Below are 16,968 nucleotides of genomic sequence, written 5' to 3'. Positions count from 1 at the left end.
TAAAATAATCCTATTAGACAGATGAACCTTGCTAAAATGAACATACACCCCCTTTTTCTTTCTATAAAACCCAAACAAAACAAAAGAAATCCAGCTGAGTAAACATGAAAAAGGACATGCATGCTATAAAAAAATAAACAATAAAGTACTTTTCAAAAATATAAATAAGGCTAGCCACGGGCGCAGCGTCCACATGCATCTTCGGCGCTAGTATTCTATATATTAGAGAAAAATAAAAGAGGAAAAAGGCCCATATTAGCCCAGAAATTCATGTGAGAAGTTATTACGGGATCACCATTGCCCAAAAAACAAGACCCGTCACTTAATCCGGCCCAGCTCATACAAGTATTTAAAACCTATTTGATGCCTTATGCGCCAGTTAAAGGAATTTCCTATTGGACGCACATTCCGTCAAAATGACGACCATTCGCATAGACATCACGATGGACCATACTTGGGCCAGCCAATTAACATGTTGAAGTGTTTCCGGTTTTGGGAACCTTCTAGAGTTTCCCAACCGGTTTTCCTGGTTCTAGGAACCTTCTAGAAAGTTCCCTAAAGCGGGTTTTTTGTTTCTTTTTTATTTTTGGTTTTTTAACTTTTCGTTTCTCTATTGATTTTTCTTTTCCTTTTACTGTTTATTTTTACGTTTTTAAGAGTTCATGTTTTGAAAATTATTTGGAAACTTAAAAAATTGTTTGTGCTTTTAAAAACCATTAAATATTTTCAAAATGGTTGTTTTTACAACAAGTCAAAAAATTCAAAAAATGTTTTACACTTCTAAAAAATTGTTCAGGAATTTCAAAAAACATTCATGTTTTCAACACTTTTTCAGAGTGTTTTTCAAAAACTGTTCAGAATATTTTTGTTCAAATTTAGCATAAATTTTCAAATAATAACCAGAATTTCCGAAAATGTACCTGTCCTCAAAACTAGTTCACAAATTCCAAAAGTGTTCTTGTTTTTTATAAATCATGTATTAAAATTTTTTTTGCATTTCAAATTTCTTTGGGATTTTCATAATTCTTCTCCATTTCGCAATTTGTTCTAAAATTTAAAAATATGTTCGTTATTTTCAAATTTTGTTTGCCAATTTACAAAAAACATGTTTACAAAAAAGTTCGAAAATTCTCCATTTTAAATTTTTTTTACAAACCAAACAATATTTTGATTCAAAAAATATTCCCATTTCCAAAATTTGTTCAAAAATTCAAAAGTCGTTCACATGTGTTTTTTTTCACAAATTGGAATTTTTTGGGAATTTCAAATGATGTTCCTGTTCTGAATTTACTCTACAAATTCAAAAAATATTTTCCTTTTCAAAATATGTTATAATATTCGAAAATATTAATGATTCAAAATTTGTTTACTAATTGAGAAAATGTTTGCATGTTTAGTTCTTGTTCCCAAATTCAAAATGTTTTGGAATTTTTAAAAAATTTCATGTTTACTAAATTTGTTCACACATTCAAAAAATGCTATAGTTTTCAAAATTTGTTCATAAATTCATAAAAAATCATGTTTTCAAAATTAATTCGCAAATTCAAAATATTCTTGAGTTTTGTAAAGTAGTTTTAATTTCGAAAAATGTTCACTTTTTCACTTTTGTTATTGTTTTTCAAAAAATGTTTTACTTTTACAATAATTAGTTCATAATTTAGATAAATGTTCTTGGATTCATTTTTCTTTCTAATATTTTTATTTTCCCAAAATAATGTTTGTGTTTCCAAAAGTTTTTCCTTTTTTTTTAAATCATGTTTGCATTTTTTTAAGTTTTAATCTGCCGCCTATTATAGTTCATATACATCTGGCTACCGTTTTAGACACATAGCATGAGTTACTACAGTGCTTATGGACGCGGTTCCCTAGAGGGAGGTCTTGTGTTTGATCCTTCGCCAATATGTTTTATGGAATTCCGCGACTTGATTTTTTTGGGGATCTCGCTGGTTTTGTTTCTTAAGATTTTGCGCAGTACAATAATCAGAAATGCATCCTAGCATAACTGTTTTTTAGGGTAAAAGTCATTTATTACTCAAAGTCCACAATGTGTAGGATACAAATCTGGTCATGTGGCTGGCCAAGCCACACATGACGCCCTGGAAGTTAAGACAAAGCATATTTAATTAACTTGGGGGCTTCAACATTAGCCTCACGCCTTTCAAAGGTAAATTTACTAGTTGGTGGTGATCTAAGTCTAATCTCTCTGATTATGACTCCATATTCTCCCTGGCTTCCTTTAGCTATGTCTTCGATCACCTGCTTGCAATCGGATGCCACAATGTAGTGATGTAGGTTGAGATCGTCTGCCAGTGCAACGGCCTCGCGACACGCAATTGCTTCCAGCGTCGGTGCATCCCAAACTCCAGCAATCACGAAAGCTGAACTGCCTAGAAAAGCACCTTGGCTGTCTCTGCAGATCGCTACGGCTCAACCTCCTCTCTGTGGCCGAACACCAGCATCTACATGTACCTTTGCAAAATTTGCCGGAGGTGCCCTTGGTCGCCGAACCAATGATGTCCCAGTCGTCACCACACGGCGTTGTTTCCTCGGCTTTCTGAGTACATCAAGATCTTGTATGTACCTTGTTACAAAGGCCGTTATCGCATGTGGAGTCTGAAATATTCCTTCATGTATGGCTTTTCTTCGAGATGTCGGCAGAGCCCACGACGTCACTGCCATAAGAGTAAATTGTTCATGCGAGAGAGATCCCATTAAGTTGAAGAGCCAACTCTTGGCTCGGTTCCCGCTTGTAGCCACCAAGGTGTTGGGAATATGCCCTAGAGGCAATAACAAATTGGTTATTATTATACTTCCTCGTTCATGATAATCGTTTATTATCCATGCTAGAATTGTATTGATAGGAAACTCAGATACATGTGTGGATACATAGACAACACCATGTCCCTAGTAAGCCTCTAGTTGACTAGCTCGTTGATCAATAGATGGTTACGGTTTTCTGACCATGGACATTGGATGTCATTGATAACGGGATCACATCATTAGGAGAATGATGTGATGGACAAGACCCAATCCTAAGCCTAGCACAAGATCGTGTAGTTCGTATGCTAAAGCTTTTCTAATGTAAAGTATCATTTCCATAGACCATGAGATTGTGCAACTCTCGGATACCGTAGGAGTGCTTCGGGTGTGCCAAACGTCACAACGTAACTGGGTGGCTATAAAGGTGCACTACGGGTATCTCCGAAAGTGTCTGTTGGGTTGGCACGAATCGAGACTGGGATTTGTCACTCCGTGTAACAGAGAGGTATCTCTGGGCCCACTCGGTAGGACATCATCATAATGTGCACAATGTGACCAAGGAGTTGATCACGGGATGATGTGTTACGGAACGAGTAAAGAGACTTGCTGGTAACGAGATTGAACAAGGTATCGGGATACCGACGATCGAAGCTCGGGCAAGTATCATACCGATAGACAAAGGGAATTGTATACATGATTGATTGAATCCTTGACATCGTGGTTCATCCGATGAGATCACCGTGGAGCATGTGGGAACTAACATGGGTATCCAGATCCCGCTGTTGGTTATTGACCGGAGAGTTGTCTCGGCCATGTCTGCATGACTCCCGAGCCCGTAGGGTCTACACACTTAAGGTTCGATGACGCTAGGGTTATAGGGAAAGTATGTACGCGGTTACCGAATGTTGTTCGGAGTCCCGGATGAGATCCCGGACGTCACGAGGAGTTCCGGAATGGTCCGGAGTTAAAGATTTATATATGGGAAGTCCCGTTTTGGTCACCGGAAAGGTTTCGGGTGCTATCGGTAACGTACCGGGACCACTAGGAGGGTCCCGGGGGTCCACCAGGTGCGGCCACCAGCCCTAGAAGGCTGTGTGGGCCAAGTGTGGGAGGGGACCAACCCCAGGTGGGCTGGTGCTCCCCCCACCAAGGCCCAAGGCGCAAGGGAGAGTGGGAGGAGGCAAACCCTAGGTCCAGATGGGCCTTAAGGCCCTCCCTAGGTGCGCCCCCCTCTCTCCCCCCTTGGCCGCCACCCTAGATGGGTTTTGGGGCTGCCGCCACCCCTAGGGAGGGAACCCTAGATGGGGGCGCAGCCCCTCCCCTTCCCCTATATATACTTGAGGTATTGGGGGCTGCTAGAGACACGAGATCATCTCTCTCTTGGCGCAGCCCTACCTCTCTCCCTCCTCGTCTCTCGCAGTGCTTGGCGAAGCCCTGCTGGAGTTCTGCGCTCCTCCACCACCACCACGCCGTCGTGCTGCTGCTGGACGGAGTCTTCCCAACCTCTCCTTCTCCCCTTGCTGGATCAAGGCGTGGGAGACGTCACCGGGCTGCACATGTGTTGAACGCGGAGGCGCCGTGGTTCGGCGCTTAGATCGGAATCAACTGCGATCTGAATCGCTACGAGTACGACTCCTTTATCCGCGTTCTTGCAACGCTTCCGGTTAGCGATCTACAAGGGTATGTAGATGCACTCCCCCTCCCTTCGTTGCTAGATTACTCCATAGATTGATCTTGGTGATGCGTAGAAAATTTTAAATTTCTGCTACGATCCCCAACAGTGGCATCATGAGCTAGGTCTATGCGTAGTTTCTATGCATGAGTAGAACACAAGTTGTTGTGGGAGTCGATATTGTCAATTTACTTGCCGTTACTAGTCTTATCTTGATTCGGCGGCATCGTGGGATGAAGCGGCCCAGACCGACCTTACACGTACGCTTACGTGAGACTGGTTCCACCGACTGACATGCACTAGTTGCATAAGGTGGCTAGTGGGTGTCTGTCTCTCCCACTTTAGTCGGATCAGATTCGATGAAAAGGTTCCTTATGAAGGGTAAATAGAAATTTGCATATCACGTTGTGGTTTTGGCGTAGGTAAGAAACATTCTTGCTAGAAACCTATAGCAGCCACGTAAAAAACTTGCAACAACAATTAGAGGACGTCTAACTTGTTTTTGCAGCATGTGCCGTGTGATGTGATATGGCCAAAAGGATGTGATGAATGATATATGTGATGTATGAGATTGATCATGTTCTTGTAATAGGAATCACGATTTGCATATCGATGAGTATGACAACCGGCAGGAGCCATAGGAGTTGTCTTAATTTATTTATGACCTACGTGTCAACTTAAACGTCATGTAATTACTTTACTTTATTGCTAAAGCGTTAGCCATAGTAGTAGAAGTAATAGATAATGAGACAACTTCGAGAAGACACGATGATGGAGATCATGGTGTCATGCCGGTGACAACGATGATCATGGAGCCCCAAAGATGGAGATCATAAGGAGCAAAATGGTATTGGCCTTATCATGTCACTATTTGATTGCATGTGATGTTTATCATGTTTTACATCTTATTTGCTTAGAACGACGGTAGCTTAAATAAGATGATCCCTCACAATAATTTCAAGAAAGTGTTCCCCTAACTGTGCACCGTTGCGAAGGTTCGTTGTTTCGAAGCACCACATGATGATCGGGTGTGATAGATTCTAACGTTCGAATACAACGAGTGTAAGCCAGATTTACACACGCAATACACTTAGGTTGACTTGACGAGCCTAGCATGTACAGACATGGCTTCGGAACACGGAAGACCGAAAGGTCGAGCATGAGTCGTATAGAAGATACGATCAACATGAAGATGTTCACCAATGTTGACTAGTCCATCTCACGTGATGATCGGACACGGCCTAGTTGACTCGGATCATGTTTTACTTAGATGACTAGAGGGATGTCTATCTGAGTGGGAGTTCATTAAATAATTTGATTAGATGAACTTAATTATCTTGAACATAGTCTAAATTGTCTTTGCAAATATGTTGTAGCTCCCTGTTTCAATACATTCCTAGAGAAAGACTAAGTTGAAAGATATTGTAAGTAATGATGCGGACTGGGTCCGTAGTCCGAGGAGTGTCCTCACTGCTACACAGAAGGCTTACATCTTTGATGCACCGCTAGATGTGCAAACCCCTACAACCTCGTCTGTGGATGTTGTGAACACCTGACAGACACATCCTGATGACTACTTGATAGTTTAGTGCACCATACTTTACGGCTTAGAATCGGGATTCCAATGACGTTTTGAACGCCATAAGACATACGAGATGTTCCAAGAGCTGAAATTGGGATTTCAGGCTCATGCCCATGTTGAGAGGTATGAGACCTCTGACAAGTTCTTTTGCCAACAAGATGGAGGAGAATAGCTCAGCTAGTGGGCATGTGCCCAGAATGTCTGGGTGCTACAATCACTTAAATCAAGTGGGAGTTAAACTTCCAGATAAGATAGTGATTGATAGAGTTCTCTAGCCACTATCACTAAGCTACTAGATCTTCGTGATGAACTATGACATGCAAGGAATGGAGTTGATCCCGGAGCTGTTCATGGTGCTTAAGACCGCAAAAGGTAGAAATCAAGAAGGAGCATCAAGTGTTGATGGTTTAACAAGACCACTGGTTTCAAGAAGGGCAAGGGCTAGAAGGGAAACTTCATGGATGGAAAACCAGTTGCCGCTCCAGTGAAGGAACCCAAGGTTGAACCCAAACCCGAGACTAAGTGCTTCTATTGTAAGGGGAACGGTCACTGGTAGCGGAATTACCCCAAATGCATGGTAGATAAGAAGGCCGGCAACTTCAACAAAGTATATACATGTTATTAATGTGTACCTCACTAGTATTCCTGGTAGCACCTGGGTATTGGATACCGGTTCAGTTGCTATTATTGGTGACTTGAAGCAAAAGCTACTGACTAAATGAAGACTGGCTAAGGGCGAGGTGACGATGTGTGTTGGAAGTGTTTCCAAAGTTGATGAGATCACCATCGCACGCTCCATATGCCTTCGGGATTAGTATTGAACCTAGATAAATGTTATCAGGTGTCTACGTTGAGCATGAATATGATTAGATCATGTTCATTGCAATACGGTTATTCATTTAAGTTAGAGAATAATGGTTATTCTGTTTACATGAATAATACCTTTCATGGTCATGCACCCTATGGGAATGGTTCATTGAATCTCGGTCGTGGTAGTACGCATGTTCACGCCAAAAGATGTAGAGTTAATAATGATAGTACCACTTTCTTGTGGCACTGCCTCTTAGGTCATATTGGCATAAGATGCATGAAGAAACTCCAAGTCGATGGATGTTTGGAGTCACTTGTTTTTGAATCGCTTGACACATGCGAGCCATGCCTCATGGGCAGGATGACTAAGACCCCGTTTTCAGGTACAATGAAACGGGCAAGTGACTTGTTGGAAATCATACATGCTGATGCGTGTGATCCCAATGAGAATTGAAGCGTGCGGTGGATATCACTATTTTCTCATCTTCACTGACGATTTGAGTAGATATAGGTATGTTTAATTAATGAAGCACAAGTCTAAAACGTTTGAAAAGTTCAAGCGATTTCAGAGTGAAGTTAAGAATCATCATAACAAGAAGATCATGTTCCTACGATCTGATCAAAGGGGGATTTTTTGAGTTATGAGTTTGGCAATCACTTAAGACATTGTGGAATTGTTTCGCAGTTGAAGCCACCTGGAACACCACAACGTAATGGTTTGTCCGGACGTCATAATTGAACCTTATGAGATATGGTGCGATCTATGATGTCTCTTACCGATCTACCGCTTTGAGGTTATGCATTAGAGACAGCTGCATTCACTTTAGATAGGACACCATCTAAGTCCGTTGAGACGACGTCGTGTGAACATTGGTTTGGCAAGAAACCAAAGCTGTCGTTTCTTAATGTTTGGGGGCTGTGATGCTTAAGGCTTCAGCCGGAGAAGCTCGAACCCAAAGCGGACAAACACATATTCATAGGATACCCAAAGGTGACAGTTGGGTACACCTTCTATCTCAGATCTGAGGGCAAATTGTTTGTCTCTAAGAACGGGTCCTTTCTCGAGAAGGAGTTTCTCTCGAAAGAATTTAGTGGGAGGAAGATAGAACTTGATGAGGTTGTCGAACCTTTACTTCAACCAGAGAGTGATGCAACACAGAAAGATGTTTTTTGTGGAGCCTATGTCTGTTGAATAGGAAGTTAATGATAGTGATCATGAAGCTTCGAATCAAGTTGCTATCGAACCTCGTAGGTCGACAAGGATATGTACTACTCCTGAGTGGTACGGTAATCCTGTCTTAGATATCATGTTGTTAGACAACAATGAACCTACGAGCTATGGAGAAGCGATGGTGGGCCCGTATTCTGACAAATGGTTAGAAGCCATGAAATCCGAGATAGGATCCATGTATCAGAACAAAGTATGGACTTTGGTGGACTTGCCCGATGATCGGCAAGCCAGTGAGATAAATGGATCTTTAAGAAGAAGACGGACGTGGGCGGTAATGTTACCGTCTATGAAGCTCGACTTGTGGAAAAGAGTCTTTTCACAAGTTCAAGGAGTTGACTACGATGAGAATTTCTCACCCGTAGCGATGCTTAAGTGTGTCGGAATCATGTTAGCATTAGCTGTATTTTTCGATTATGAAATCTGACAGATGGATGTCAAAACAAGTTTTCTTACCAGTTTTCGTAAGAAAAGGTTGTATGTGATACAATAAAAGGTTTTGTCAATCCTAAAGGTGCTAACAAAATATGCAAGCTCCAGCAATCCATCTATGGACTGGTGCAAGCATCTCGGAGTTGGAATATGCGCTTTGATGAGATGATCAAAGTATATAGTTTTATACAGACTTGCGATGAAGCCTGTATTTACAAGAAAGTGAGTGGGAGCGCTACAATATTTCTGATAAGTATATGTGGATGACATATTGTTGATTCAAAATAATGTAGAATTTCTGGAAAGCATAAACAGTTGATTTTCAAAGGAAGACCTGGATAAAACTGCTTACATATTGGGCATCAAGATCTATAGAGATAGATCAAGACGCCTGATGATACTTTCAAAGAACGCACACCTTGACATGTTTTTGAAGGAGTTCAAAATAGATCAGTCAAAGAAGGGGTTCTTACCCGAGTTGTAAGGTGTGAAGTTGAGTAAGACTCAAAGATTGACCACGACAGAAGAAAGAGGAAGGACGAACGTCGTCCCCTATGCTTTTGTCATAGGCTCTATACGGTATGCCATGCTGAGTACCGCACCAGATGTGTGCCTTGTCACATGTATGGCAAGAGGGTACAAAGGGGATCTAGGAGTGGATCACCAGATGGCGGTCAAAATTATCCTTAGAGGAATAAGGAAAAGTTTCTCGGTTATGGAGGTGATAAAGAGTTCGACGTAAAGAGTTACGTCGCTGCAAGCTTAACACCTATCCGGATAGCTCTGAGTAGAGATACCGGATACGTATAATGGAGCAACAATTTGGAATAGCTCCAAGTGGAACGTGGTAGCAGCCTCTACGACATGACATAAAGTTTGGCAAAATACATAGGGATCTGAATATTGCAGACCCATTGACTACAACCTCTCTCACAAGCATAATATGATCAAACCCAGAAATCATTGAGTGTTAATCACAGAGTGATGTGAACTAGATTATTGAGTCTAGTAAACTCTTTGGATGTTGGTCACATGGCGATGTGACCTGTGAGTGTTAATCACATGGCGATCTGAACTAGATTATTGACTCTAGTGCAAGTGGGAGACTGTTGGGAATATGCCCTAGAGGCAATAACAAATTGGTTATTATTATATTTCCTCGTTCATGATAATCGTTTATTATCCATGCTAGAATTGTATTGATAGGAAACTCAGATACATGTGTGGATACATAGACAACACCATGTCCCTAGTAAGCCTCTAGTTGGCTAGCTCGTTGATCAATAGATGGTTATGGTTTCCTAACCATGGACATTGGATGTCATTGATAACGGGATCACATCATTAGGAGAATGATGTGATGGACAAGATCCAATCCTAAGCCTAGCACAAGATCGTGTAGTTGGTATGCTAAAGCTTTTCTAATGTAAAGTATCATTTCCTTAGACCATGAGATTGTGCAACTCCCGGATACTGTAGGAGTGCTTTGGGTGTGCCAAACGTCACAACGTAACTGGGTGGCTATAAAGGTGCACTACGGGTATCTCCGAAAGTGTGTTGGGTTGGCACGAATCGAGACTGGGATTTGTCACTCCGTGTAATGGAGAGGTATCTCTGGGCCCACTCGGTAGGACATCATCATAATGTGCACAATGTGACCAAGGAGTTGATCATGGGATGATGTGTTACGGAACGAGTAAAGAGACTTGCCGGTAACGAGATTGAATAAGGTATCGGGATACCGACGATCGAATCTCGGGCAAGTATCGTACCGATAGAAAAAGGGAATTGTATACGGGATTGATTGAATCCTTGACATCGTGGTTCATCCGATGAGATCATTGTCGGTGTCAAAACCGGCGGATCTCGGGTAGGGGGTCCCGAACTGTGCGTCTAGGCCGGATGGTAATAGGAGGCAAGGGACACGAAGTTTTACCCAGGTTCGGGCCCTCCCGATGGAGGTAAAACCCTACGTCCTGCTCGATTAATATTGATGATATGGGTAGTACAAGAGTAGATCTACCACGAGATCAGAGAGGCTAAACCCTAGAAGCTAGCCTATGGTATGATTGTTGTATATGTTGTCCTACGGACTAAAACCCTCCGGTTTATATAGACACCGGAGAGGGTTAGGGTTACACAAAGTCGGTTACAATGGTAGGAGATCTGAATATCCGTATCGCCAAGCTTGCCTTCCACGCCAAGGAAAGTCCCTTCCAGACACGGGACGAAGTCTTCAATTTTGTATCTTCATAGTCCAGGAGTCCGGCTGAAGGTATAGTCCGGCTATCCAAACACCCCCTAATCCAGGACTCCCTCAGTAGCCCCTGAACTAGGCTTCAATGACGACGAGTCCGACGCGCAGATTTTCTTCGGCATTGCAAGGCGGGTTCCTCCTCCAAGTACTTCATAGAAGATTTTGAACACAAAGATAGTGTCCGGTTCTGCAAAATAAGTTTCCACATATTGCCACAGAGAGAATAACATTTACACAAATCTAATCTGCTGACGTATTCCGTAGTGTGACACACCACGACCAAGCCTTTATCCGAGTCGTTTCATTATCCTACCTCAGTGCGTCATGCGAGGCGGTTTCCTTGGCACGTCTTGTTAAAGCAGAGATCGTGTCCCCTTATTCCGGGATTCTCATCAATACGGGTATGGGTAACCCAACCGCTTCTAGGACTCCTAGATTATAGGCAAGTCCAAACAGACTCGGAGAGGACGCTTGATATTCACCCTCTTTATAAAGGGACAAGGCTTTTATTTTTCCCTCCCATGCTCAATCGAATCCTTCCCCCGCCTCAAGCTCAAACGCCCAAAGTTCAGGTCAGATGTTCCGAACCTTCAGTCATGTCCGGATCTAGCCTTCAAGGCTGATGGGTGCCTTCCTCCGTCACGGAAGAGGACATCAAAAAGTTGAGGGAGGCCAGATATCTGACCGCCGAGATTTTGCATCGGCTGCCTCCCCGGGGGCAGGACGTCCCCTCCGCCGAACCCAACGAGAGCGTCGTGTTCGTCTCCCACTTCCTCCGAGGTATAGGCCTTGCTCTGGATCCTTTCGTCAGGGGCTTGATGTTTTATTACGGGCTAGATTTCCATGATCTAGCTCCGGACTCCTTTCTTCATATCACGACATTTATTGTCGTGTGCGAGGCCTTCCTCCGAGTTACCCCTCACTTTGGCCTATGGCTCAAGACCTTTGAAGTAAAGCCGAAGATGATCGAGGGGCAACATGCGGCGTGTGGAGGTGCCTCAATACGCAAGATGACGGGAGCTTCATGGTCCAAAGGTTCCATTCCAGAGGTGTCTGAATTGTGGCAACAGGAGTGGTTCTATATCACGTCTCCTAGAAGTGCCAAGTGGGCGGCCGCCCCCGTTTTCCGCTCGGGCCCTCCACCACAACTGATGTCATGGATTAGCAGAGGACTGAGCTGGGGTCCAGCCAAGGACATGCCTATACTGCAAAGCCGCATTCGAGATCTCTTTAATGGAGATTTCAGTTTGGTTGCGGTAATACAAGTTATGCTGGTCCGTCAAGTCCAGCCTTGCAAACGCCGGCCCCTTCTCTTGTGGGAGTTCAATCCTGAGGGACCGCATGTCATTCAAAATTTCCTCGGCCTGACACACAAGGAGATGTACAAGTCATTCTTCGTACCTCAGGTGGAGTGTCCGGAAATCACCGAGGACGTGGGCCTGAGTAGTAACCGCGCCGCCGAACAGGTAAGGTATCTTCCGGCTGAACATAGTATCTCTCCTTTGTTACAAAGTTATTTCTGAGAGTTTGCTTTTTGACCAGGACTGGCTAACAAAGGCGAAGTTGATTCGGTGTTCGGCCCCCCTCCCTGAGGGTTTGGAAAATCCGGTATTGGAAAAGATGCTCCAGACCGCACCTTGCCCGGAGCCCTTGAAAGAAGATACTATGGAGGATAATACGGGCGGACGCGGGCCCCCAACGCTGCCCATTCTAACCGAGGGAGCGAGCGTCTCCATGAAGAAAGACGACCAGAAGAGGAAAAGGACTGCGCCCGGGGATTCAGAAGCCGAAGCCTCCAAACGGGAGAAGAAGTCTCCCACGGAGGGTCCTACCTTGGGGGGTGTTGTTGCCGCACAAAGTCCGCGGGGGGATCAATTCTCCCGCGAGTCGTAAGTGACCCGAAATATTTTAATAGTACAGATATGCCATCTCTTTTCTTCTGAGAAAATAACCACCGCATATAATTTTGCAGTTCGGGCCTTAGCCCCTCTCAAATGAGCTCGTCTTTGGGGGATCTTCTTCCAGAGATGATGGAGAGCGAAATGCCTCCTCCAGACTCCTCTGCTCCGGAAGCGGGCGACCCCGAAGTGTCATCGCGGAGGGCCTCTCCGAGTCCGGTGAGGCCAGAAGATAATCCTATTGACCCCCGAAGCTCCCAGTGTCCGGCTCCCGAAGAGAGCAGACAAAAGAGTCTGGCATCGTCTAGTGTGCAATCGGATGTTCTGAGGGAGTTGGTGGGGCGAGCGGCCATCTCAGATGAACACCGTGTGCTGATGAATACGGTGATGGAGAGAATCTCATCCGCCGAAAGCGGATTGCATGAAGCTTTTATGAGTCTACTGACAGGCTTTGAGGTACGTAAAAGAATGTATGATAGTCCTGCACATGCTAGGTGTGCCCTGTGTAGATAGTAGCCCCTAAGACTCTGGTTGTCGTCGGAAACGATGACGAACAGAGGATCATATTCCCAGGTAGTAACCATACTGCCTCTATGTGCAGGTGATGGAAGCTCCGGTGGCTAGCCGGACAAGCGAGTTTGCCCATTTAGAACGGTAGTTGGATGCGGCAGACGCCGACATCAAGCTTGTTAACAAAAGGCTTGACGAGGCACAAGGTAAGTGTCATTATCTGGTAAACGCCACATAGGAAGAGCAGCATGATGCCAGTATCTTTAATATGTTGTGACTGCAGATGGAGTTGCCACTGTTGAGGCCTTGCGGGCAGAACTTGCCCGAGCCAAGGAACAAGCGAGGTTGGGTAACGCGGCTGCTTTGAAGGCGGCCGAAGAGTTGCAAGCCGAGAAGGCCGCGCATGGCGAGATCCGAGACAAGATGGCCATAGAATTAAAAGCCGCCGCCGACCGTTGCCGGGTTCTTGAAAAGGAAAACCAGGCGAAGGCATCGGACCTTGAGAAGGCTGCTACGACGAGAAAAGACCTCCACTCTGCTATGAGGGCGAAGAAGGAGGAGCTGCGGGAAGCCGGGGATATTGTGGCTGGGAAATCCTTTATGTTGCGGAGGAAGTTCGGAGATCCACGGTATGCCCCTCTGGATCGGTTGTGGAGTTCGGAGGATGTGTATATGGATTTGGCGGCGAGCACTGCCGATGCGGCCAAGTACTTCCAGGGTCAGACGGACCGTGAAGTAGACCAGCTGTTTTGGAGACAATTCCATTCTCCCGAGCGTCCGCTTTCATTGACTGACCAATTAGCCGAATGGGCCGAAATAAATAGGTTGTCCGGACTCTCCATGAGGTCTGTTGTGGATCAGCTATGGCCGGAAAGGTCAAAACCGAACAGCTATTTCAGCTTGGTGTAGTAGTGCCTTGACGTGGTGTCGCGCATTAATGCGATGAAGAGGTCGGCGTGCATAGAGGGCGCCCGGATGGCCTTTGCCCGTGTTAAAGCATACTGGGCGGAGATGGATGCTACGACTGTTGCAGCGCGGAATTCGGCCATAGGTCGAAGGGCTGCTGAGCACTACTTTGAAGAAGTTCTTGAGGGTGCTCGTTTGATAGAGACCCAGTGCTCAAAAAATATTATGTTTGAGTGATATGTAATCTCATTGTAAGCGAAATTCTTTTATAAATTTTCATAAGGCTATTTTATACTTTTTCCTGAAAGTAATATGATGCCTCCTGGGCGGCCGTTTATGTATACATGTGTATAACCTGAAAGATTGCAGTCGTCGGCTTCAACCCCCACGCATATAATGCGGAGGTGCTCGCAAAAACACGTGTTCACACTTAACCCAACGTCTTGGTCCTATTAAGGAGGTGATAGCGGAGCGAGCGAGGCGACCGGACTATAATGCTTTAGCACTTTCACTTAGCCATAGGAGTTTGATAGTGAGGCTACTAGATAGCCCCTGGTGGCTCCGCACTCTCGCGATCTCGGGGTGCATACATGCCTGGCCGGAAAGCGGCCCTTCGTTAAGGCGGAGGAATTCTAACATTCCCACAGGTCATCGAGTGGTTGACCAGTCTCACGCTATATCATGACAGTCGGTTTTCGGCTTTCTCTACTGAGGTGCTCGTCCGGATGAACCAGGGCACAATCGCAGTAGTTCTCCTGGTGCTACCTTATCCGGTAAAGCGGAACGTAAGGCACCAAAACACAGGAGTCGGGCAAACCCAACATTTGACCAAAGACAATGATTCGGAGCTGATGTATATAGGGACAAACTCGCGACGCCGAACACTCCCTAAGGTATTCGGTCTTTGTGGTATAAACCGGGGCTAAATAATGGCCTTTGTAAGAAGCCCCTTGTGTCCAGGTACGTGCATTGTTCTGGCATGGCCACATGCCAAGACGTCAGCATCCTTCTCAGCGGTGGATATGTATCAACAAGAGACAGTAAAAAAGGTTTACGCAGGGTCTTAATCTAAAAAGAATCCTTGGAGCGGGTCCCTGCTGCACGTCTGCGCCTCTGTCTCCGTTGTGCCGTATCCTGGACGGGTGTAGCACGATGATCGTCTGTAAAAGAGAGGAATTTAGGTGAAAAAGTTGTCGTGCAAAAAGATAGTTTTTTAAAGAAACCATGTATAATTCAAGATGAGAAGAAATTGCCACTTGTCTGCGCGTGTTGAGCCCCTTGTATTGACAAATAGGGGTGTGACCATTTATGCGGTATAAGTAGCGGCGCCGGACTCGATTAGTTGTGTCTGAGGTCTTGACGACCTATTGGATGCTTTCGCTGGTCCGGGCGCCTTTAGTGTGCGGCTGCCAAGGCAGCCTCACTCTCTTCGCGCGCAGAGATCGCTTGATATTTCCGTGCACTGTAATGATGCCACATGGACCGGGCATCTTGAGTGTGAGGGAGGCGTAGTGTGGTATTGCATTAAAGCGAGCGAAAGCTTCGCGTCCGAGCAGTGCTTGATAGCCCCTTTGAAACGGAGCGATGTGGAAAGTTAAATGCTCGCGACGGAAGTTATCGGGGGAGCCGAATATAACTTGTAGTAGGAGGGAGCCTGTACAATGAGCCCCTGGGCCTGGCGTTACTCCTTTAAAGGTAGTATTGCTATGGCGAATTTGTTGGGGAACGTAGCAGAAAATCAAAATTTTCCTGCGTGTCACCAAGATCTATCTATGGAGAAACCAGCAACGAGGGGAAGGAGAGTGCATCTACATACCCTTGTAGATCGCTAAAAGGAAGCGTTCAAGAGAACGGGGTTGAAGGAGTCGTACTCATCGTGATCCAAATCACCGGAGATCCTAGTGCCGAACGGACGGCACCTCCGCGTTCAACACACGTACAGCCCGACGACGTCTCCCATGCCTTGATCCAGCAAGGAGAGAGGAAGAGGTTGAGGAAGACTCCATCCAGCAGCAGCACAACGGCGTGGTGGTAGTGGAGGAGCGTGGTACTCCAGCAGGACTTCGCCAAGCACCGCAAGAGACGAGGAGGGAGAGGGGTAGGGCTGCGCCAAGAAGGAGAGGAACTCGTGTGTCTTGGGCAGCCCAAACCTCAAGTATATATAGGGGGAGGGGAGGGGCTGCGCCCCCACCTAGGGTTCCCTCCCTAGGGGTGGCGGCAGCCCCCAGATCCCATCTGGGTGGCGGCCAGGTGGAGGGGGAGAGGGAGGCGCACCAGGCATGGGCCCTAAGGCCCATCTGCCCTTAGGGTTTGCGCCCCCTCCTCCCCTTAGGCGCCTTGGGCCCTTGTGGGGGGGGGGGCGCACCAGCCCACCTGGGGCTGGTCCCCTCCCACACTTGGCCCATGCAGCCCTCCGGGGCTTGTGGCCCCACTTGGTGGACCCCCGGGACCCTCCCGGTGGTCCCGGTACGTTACCGATAAACCCCGAAACTTTTCCGGCGACCAAAACAGGACTTCCCATATATAAATCTTTACCTCCGGACCATTCCGGAACTCCTCGTGACGTACGGGATCTCATCCGAGACTCCGAACAACATTCAGTAACCACGTATATCTATTCCCTATAACCCTAGCGTCATCGAACCATAAGTGTGTAGACCCTACGGGTTCGGGAAACATGCAGACATGACCGAGACGTTCTCCGGTTAATAACCAACAGCGGGATCTGGATACCCATGTTGGTTCCCACATGTTCCACGATGATCTCATTGGATGAACCACGATGTCGAGGATTCGATCAATCCCGTATACAATTCCCTTTGTCTAGCGGTATTGTACTTGCCCGAGATTCGATCGTCGGTATCCCGATACCTTGTTCAATCTCGTTACCGGCAAGTCTCTTTACTCGTTCCG

This window comes from Triticum urartu, chromosome 3, assembly GCF_003073215.2.
Source record: "Triticum urartu cultivar G1812 chromosome 3, Tu2.1, whole genome shotgun sequence".
Classification (NCBI taxonomy): domain Eukaryota; kingdom Viridiplantae; phylum Streptophyta; class Magnoliopsida; order Poales; family Poaceae; genus Triticum; species Triticum urartu.
Note: the sequence above shows the minus strand (reverse complement) of the source record.